We start from the raw sequence: 8,276 nt of genomic DNA, 5'->3' as shown, positions 1-8,276 counted from the left end.
AAAAACAAAACAAAACATGTTTATGGACCAATAGTACCCTCGCAGTATCTATTCTATTCTATTTTATTTTGTTCTATTCTATACTATTCTTCCCTACTCTGGGAGATAGAGGAGGAAAAGGGCTGGGTCACCCATAATCACCTTGAAAGACCTTTTGAAGGAGAGTTTAATTTTTTAAAAAATATTTTTTTATTGATTTTAGAGAGGGCAAGGGAGAGGGAGAGAGGGATAGAAACATCAATGATGAGAGAGATCTGCTGCCTCCTGCTCACCCTCTACAGAGAATGAAGCCTGCAACCTGGGCATGTGCGCTGACGGGGAATGGAACTGTGATCTCCTGGTTCATAAGTTGATGCTCAACTACTGACTCAAGCAGGCTGGACAAGAGTTTCTTCTGAGACCAACTGCAGATGCTCTGTGTGTGTCCCCAGGTGTCTTCCCCAAGGGCCCTGGGCTCTGGGCAGCAGAGACAAAGCTCTATTCACCCCGGATCCCCCGTGACGCCTGGGAGAAGCCAGACTGGGTAGAACCTGGCAAACCTTGGAGAAAGCCCCTCCGTCAGAGCCCCTGGCTTCACAGGGAGGAAGGTGCAGCTCGTGGGCTGCCGTGGCTGAACCTCCGTCACGTCCGCATCTCCCCCCTCCTCCCTGGGCTCCCTGGCCGCGGGCTCTGTGGCACTCAGAGCCTCAGGTACTGAGCCTTCGGTGCTGCGGAGGTGGCAGCTCGGAGGGGACCCCAGAATCTCGGGCCCGGGGTCTGGCAGGTCACAGGCACATGACCGAACAGCTGAGGCCCCCATTGCCCGGTGGGAGGAGCAGGGGCTTTGGAGTCAGACCCGAGGGCAGGTTTGACTTTGCCAAGCGCTCACGACGATGGTGTGATCGCAGGTAAGCCACCTCACTTCTCTAAGCATCAGCTCCTTGTCTCCACAGTGGGGACGAGTTTCTATTCTGTAGGGCTGGTGTGAGAATTAGCGAAAGTGTGGATAATGTAGAGCGCTTGGAAACTCAACAGTGGGCACATGCTGTGATTATGGTAGAGATTATGACATTAGTTAGAGCAGTGCTTCCCAAAATTCTCTCATGCTGAGGATCACCTGGTGGAGTTGTTAAACTACAGATTCCTGAATCCCAACTAAGAAGTGCTAAACTAGAATTTTTGGGAACATATAGGTAAAATTGCATACCTAACTTAGTGCTCTGTATATAAAATCTGTCTTAGAGCACTAGTTAAGTATACAATTTTACCTATATGTTCCCAAAAATTCTAGTTTAGCACTTCTTAGTTGGGATTCAGGAATCTGTGTTTTAACAACTCCACCAGGTGATCCTCATCATGAGAGAAGTTTGGGAAGCGCTGAGCTAAAGGATCCAAGAGCAACTCTGGGTACTTCAGGTGTGCTGCTCTTACTTAATTTGGAGGGAGATTGGGCTGCTGTTGTTTTCATTCTAGACAAAAAGAGAAATCCTCAGAAACACCTGGAGGAAGAATGTTAATGTAAGAAACATTCAAACCTGCAAAGAGTTTTTGTGAGTTTATTTGAGCCCAACTGTCGACAGTTGCCGGGAAGCAGAATCTCGACTACTGAGATAATGTTCCAGAGAGTGGCAGTTTTTCACCTTGCTTTTTACAGTACAATCACAAGAGGAGATGGTTACATGAAATCCATTGGCGATGGGTTAGGGAGGCAGGAGAAAGCAAAGTAGAGAGGTGGGGAACCTCTGGGATTGAATAAAAAGTAAAACGACAAAATGATAGTCGCATGCTTTTTTTAACAGGTGGGTACAGGATAATTAACAGTCAACAATTAAGCTGGGTCTGGTGCGGCCAGGGCCGGAGCAGCAGCTGCCAGGCTGGGAGCGGCCAGGCCCAGAGCAGCATCTGCCAGGCTGGGAGCAGCCAGGCCCAGAGCAGCCGGGTCGGGTGTGGCCAGGCCCGGAGCAGCAGCAGCCAAGTCCAGAGCAACTAGGTCGGGAGCGGCAGTGACCAGACCCAGAGCAGCTGGTTGTGGAACGAACCAGAGCAACAGAGGCCAGGCCCGGAGCAGCCAGGCTCAGAACAGCTCGCTCCTCGCCTGTCCCTGCCCCACGGCTGCCTCTCAGACATGGCTGGAAACTTTTGCAGGAACTTGAGGGTCTGCTGAATCAAGTGATGAAGGCTTAGATCTGGATGTGTTGAGTTAGTATAGCGCTGGGGTGTTGATCTGTGAGTGCCTTGGGTGGGGCCTGGATGAGGCTGGTTAACCTATTTGGAAAGGTCTTTTGTGTGAAGTGTATCATTGGGCATGTGGAGGTATTATTGATATGAGAAAATGCTAAGTAACTGATTTACTATCTGAAAAGGGATTTACTAGCGGGGAAAGGGAGGGAGGAAGAGACTGAACATAAACTGCACCTATGGATGAGGACAATGGGGGATAGGGAGGGGGCGGAGGGTGGGGTGGGAACCTGGTGGAGGGGGGAAGAAATGAGGAACCTTTGTAATAATATGAACAATAAAGATTGATTAAAAAAAACAAAAGACAATTAACACCATAGCCATAAGTGAGGGAATTTGTGGTCTGGTGCATTGGTTGTGCCCTGAGAGGTCCAGAAAAAAGGAGGTTACCCTGACATTCCAAAGGTTTGTTAGCATAGATGCAAAAAAGACAATAGGCTCAATTAAGATCAAAGTTGATCTTTGTTAGGGAAGATACTGGCCTGGGACACGACTACCCACCATAGACTGCTTTTAGTTAAAGTTCTAATTGCAGACCACCCTTTATCATTACTTTAGGCCTCTGAGTTTGCGAGGCCACCACGCAGGCCTTCCCTGGGCTTGTCAGGTTAGCATGTGGCCCCTTTTCATCCACAGCCATTAGCAGAATTGATAATAAAAGGAGAAGAAAAACACCCCCTCATTCCCCCTGCTCCCCCTCAACCAAAACAGGGACACAGGCCCTTGCCAAGTATCCAACCAGGCTACCAAGGGATAGCTGCATTCTTGGAAATGAACGGAATGACTCTGGTCCCACAGTGTCCGACAAGGACTGTCTGGAGCAGTCCTTGTCCACACGCAGAATAAACGCAGAGTGTGTTGACAGAGAAGGACCACATGAATGGGAATGTGGACCATGCAAATTCATGATCCTATGACCTGGGGAGCATTCCCCCTTCCCTCAGCCGACCTTCTTCATCACTATGTGATTTAGGAAATTTAGTTTCAGGGCTTAATATTGAAATCCTAGTATTGTTTTGTTTTTGTTTTTGCTTTACTAATACAATGAAGTCTTCTAACTAGAAAATATAATAAGGAGTTTAAAATTAAATTATGCTGATAGAAAACATTTTCCACGAATTACAGACTTTGAAAACCAAATCCTGGCCATCCCTTCTTTTGCTCTAAATTTGGCTTTTCCCTTTCTGTCCACTAGATGGCAGGATGGGACCACCCTAGATCCCACTGGTTCCGCAGCAACTCCTCCAGCGCAGATTTAAATTGAGGACACTATTTTTGTTTTGGTTCCATCTAAGTTTTCGTTCAGAAAAGACAGGTAAACAATTTATGCACCACTTTTTAAGGAGCCTCTCTTGTACATAAAAAGAGCTTTGCCGTTTCCCTGTCTCCCATGTTCATTCTGCACGGGGAAACTGAGGTTGTTGTTCCCATTTTGTTAGGGGGGGAAAAAAAAAGCTATCATTTTGTTGCATGGACATTTTGTAGGTAAGAACTCTGACGTGGCCAAAGGAAGAATCTGGCTGAGAGAGAATCTAGGGAAGTTGGCCGCCAGGAAGAGACCTCTTTGGGGTGCCCAGGTGTCATTCCTGGCTGTGATGGCTACTGTGACGGAGCTCCATGCTTCTTGCACAAAGAAGCAGGAAACATCTGGATAAACGAATCCGCACAAAGCCTGGTCTAGAAATGAAAAGCAGAAGCTGTGAAACCGAGAAGCCGAGGTTACAATCGCCAGAAACAAAGAGGTTCCTTCCTTCCCAGTCTGATCAAGGACCCAAATACGTCAGTCCTGGGGCCCTGTATTCAGCATCTACCAGTGATCTGGACGTTTCCAGAGAAAGTTTGCCAACCCCTGAGTCAGACCAGGGGTTTTCCACATGTCTCACTTTCTAATCAGGCTCCATGTTCAGTTCCAATCCCACTTTTCGGTAAACCTCTCACAGATTCAGCCAAAATCAGAACCACAGCTTTGGTTTTGTTTCCCTGTCCAAATAATTCATGCACTCGCCAAATATTTACTGACTTCCTGCTATGAGCCAGGCATAGTTATAGGTAGTTAGGATAGAAAAAATGAACCAGATACACTCCTAGTTTTTCATGAATTCATAATAATAGACAAGAAAAACAAAACAAAACAAAACAAAAAAACTCGCCAGTACGATAGAGAGTGAGAAGGTAATAGTGCTGTTTACACAAGACTTGACATACACTGGAGGGACATCTAATTTAGCATGGTGTGGGGAAAGACACTGGAAATATTTAGTGACTGAAGTTTGAACGGGAACAAGCGCTGAATACAGGGCCCCAGGGCTGACTTATTTGTGTCCCAGGGGAACAGTGTGGAGGAGGGATCAGAGGTGCATGTTCTCCTGGTACTTGTAAGTTCTGTGGTGGTGACTATCTCTAAATCTTACTTCCTGGCAATGAAAGAACAGCCAAAATGAAACTAGGAGAGTGTTATAAAAATACTGGGATTCAACAGACCACAGTTCCAAGTCTATTTCTACAACTAACTACTGGATAGCCTTGAGCAAGTCACTTCCTTCCTCAGGGTCTCAGTTTCTTTATGTATAAAGGAGCTGGACTAGATCCTCTTTACTACTCTTCCTTGCTCTATAACTATTCTCTCTATTTCTATTTCTTTTAAAAATATATATATATTATTGATTTTTTTACAGGGAGGAAGGGAGAGGGATAGAAAGCCAGAAACATCGATGAGAGAGAAACATCGACCAGCTGCCTCTTGCACACCTCCCTCTGGGGATGTGCCCGCAACCAATGCACATACCCATGACGGGAATGGAACCCAGGACCCCTCAGTCCGCAGGCCGACGCTCTATCCCACATGTGTCAAACACAAGGCCTGTGGGCCAAATCCGTCCCGCCAGGCCTTGCAATGTGGCCTGCACCGCACTGTCATCACTGCACTCCGCTGCGTTTCCAACACAATGACAGTTTATGACTGTTCAGTAAACCATTCGGCCCGCAATTTAGGCTGGATTTTAGATTTTGGCCCCTTCTCTGATTGAGTTCGACACCCCTACTCTATCCACTGAGCCAAACCAGTTTCGGCCTCTCTATTTCTGTTTCTAAAAAATGTTACAATGTGATCTTTGGTCTAATAGCGCCTTGCTTTTCTTTCTTTTCAAAAAATGTAGTTTTTTATTGATTTCAGAGAGAAAGGGAGAGGGAGAGACAGAAACATCAATGATGAAAGAGACTCATTGATCAGCTGCCTTCCACACACCCTCACTGGGGATTGAGCCTGCAACCCGGGCAACCCGTGAAATCTGATCCATCCTCCGTAAGAGGTGAGGACATGGCCAGGAAGACAAGAGGGTGTTCCAGGAAGAAGGACTCCATGTGCAGGAGTCCTGACTTCACAGGGGCCTTGAGGGAACCAGGCTGTGGGACAGGGTCCGCAGGGGGAGCATGAGAGGCAGGGGAGCCCAGATGGAGGAGATGCTGTCAAGCCAGGCTATGGTGTGGACCTGATGCAGGAGCCCAGGAAGGCATACACGGTTGATTTGGCCAAACGGGCACATATCTCTCCCAGGAGCTGTTTCACTGAGTACAGACTAGGTCCTGAGGGCTCAGACTTAGGAAAACATGATCTTAGATTTACATCCTTCTTAAGTTACAAGTAGGTGTTCTGTAATTACATTAATAAATTCCCAGAACTGTACACGGTAACAACACAAAACACGGTAGATCCCTCCAATGATCATGTTGAAATCAATGTGTGTGTGTATGTTTCTTTCTTTCTTTCTTTCTTTTTTTTAAGAATTGACTTAAAATCTGAGAACTAGCCGAAATCGGTTTGGCTCAGTGGATAGAGCGTCAGCCTGTGGACTGAAAGGTCAAGGGCATGTACCTTGGTTGTGGGCACATCCCCAGTAAGGGGTGTGCAAGAGGCAGCTGATCGATGTCTCTCTCTCACTGATGTTTCTAACTCTCTCTCTCTCTTTCTCTTCCTCTCTGTAAAAAAAAAAAAAAAAAAAAAAAAAAAAAAAAAAAAATCTGAGAACTATAAACACTTCCCTTAGTTCCTAGGAGGCTAACAGTTGAGAATCCTTCTCAGTAGCTCCTCTGCTCTCTGTCCCTTCCTCTCTCCTTTTGTAATCCTTAGTTTCTACCTTTGTGATCGTTGGACTTGGTCTTATGTTTCTTTTCTTTTTTTTTCAAACACAATAAACTACTTCAAATGCTTTTTGGAAGTGGATGGGATATAAATAAATTAGTATTGAAGTTTCTCTAGATACATGTTCTCCAATATCTCATTATACGCAATAATGACACAACAAGCTTTTAATGTGCAGCCATATGGACAGAGGACCCAAAGTCCTTCATACACCCATCCTATTAAACTTAATTCAAGTTAATTTGTATTTTAAGGATTAAAAAGGTGGTTTTTTTGTTAATGTGTATTATTTTATTTGAGTCACAGCTCCCCTGACCGTGAGCTCTTCCATCCCCTGTACCTGGCCTTTCACCTACATTGATTCCCCACAAACGCTTCTTGAAAGAATGAATGATCAAAGTAGGTCAGAAATAACAATTCCGGGAGCAAGATGTACCCACCATCATTCCCATTTCACCGAAGAAGAGGAAGCAGTGCAGTCCAGAGGGCCATCCCAGGAAGCCAATAGCTCATGTTTCTTCCCATCTCCACCTCAAATACTGCAAGTCAGCCTCCCTTTCTCTGTATCCCTGGAGAGTCAGGTTTGTAAACATTTGCCAGCATACCACTGAAATTAGGATTCAGACTTACTGTTCAGTTAATGACTAGACTGAGGTTCAGTTTGCTGGCTAAGAGGCCCCCCCGCACAGCAAGGACACAGGTGAGCAGGGTAGAGACAGAGGCTGCCCAAGCCCCCTTCGGCTTATGGGTAGGATTGAAGGAACCTGGCCTGCACCACAGAGCCACGAGGTGGCGCACACCATCACCCAAACACAGCAAGACACTGAGTGAGGATTCCTGGCGCACCACAGAGATTCCTGGGATACTGCAGATGGAAAGGACTGAGAAAACATAACCGCTTCAATGGGGGGTGGGGGTGGGGGGAATTGTTCAGGCCAGACTCCAGCAGGTGCATCCAAATAACTACATAATGTTCAATAAAGAAAAACATCCCAAAATGACCAATGTGCTTTCACCGGGGTTACACACTGAAATACAGGCGGGTATAGTGCAAAAGCCCAGAGGGTGAAAAGCATGAGCATTTAATATTCAAAGAGCCACAAATGTCTTGAAGAGCCCACCCCTTCTCTAGGCCCGTTTTCATCCCCCTGCAGATATCCCATTATTACACTAAAATCTCTCCTCCCAGGAGGAATGTATTCCGCTCAGTGTGACTATAACTCTGTGGGTTATTGTTCAATTTCCCTAACAATCTTTCCCTGCAAACCCGCAGGGTCAATAAGGTGTTATTATTGTGCCTTTAGACCATTTGACCAACGAGGATTAAAAAAAAAAATACACTATTTCATGTCCCCTGCATGTCACAAGGGCTTTAGTTATTGGCTCTTAGGAAGGTTTAGCATAAGAAAATTCTCAATGTGGAAAAATATATCTAATAAACAGCCAACAGTCCACTTAAGAAAAATGTTTATTATGAATCCCAGGCAGGCTTATAACTGCCTTTGAAATTGGTTTGAGCAGGATTTGAGTCACATAGGCTCCATAAAGGAGGCAATAAGCAGTTAGCAATTGTTAACCAACCTAGTAATTACTAACTACAAAACTAGTAATTGTTAACTTAGTAATTGTTAAGCTGAATAACTAAATCAGGCAATAAGCACTCAGAAATTATTAACTAACTAGTGGCCCGGTGCATGAAACTCATGCATATTAAAAGGGGATTAATTAGAGGAAATGTTTTAATATTGCTATTTGCCCTTTCTCTATAATAGAAGTGTCAGAGATGAAAGAAAATTAGTAAAATGTATATGAAAATCTTTCTCCTGTCGGAGTCTGGAGTGCACCATGGGACCCAAAGTCAAGTCCCTGCCCACCCATGTGCGCTTCAAAACCACAGGCTTCCCCCTCTCTCTCTCCCCAA

This window comes from Pipistrellus kuhlii, unplaced genomic scaffold, assembly GCF_014108245.1.
Source record: "Pipistrellus kuhlii isolate mPipKuh1 unplaced genomic scaffold, mPipKuh1.p scaffold_m20_p_2, whole genome shotgun sequence".
Classification (NCBI taxonomy): domain Eukaryota; kingdom Metazoa; phylum Chordata; class Mammalia; order Chiroptera; family Vespertilionidae; genus Pipistrellus; species Pipistrellus kuhlii.
This window is presented reverse-complemented; position numbering follows the sequence as displayed.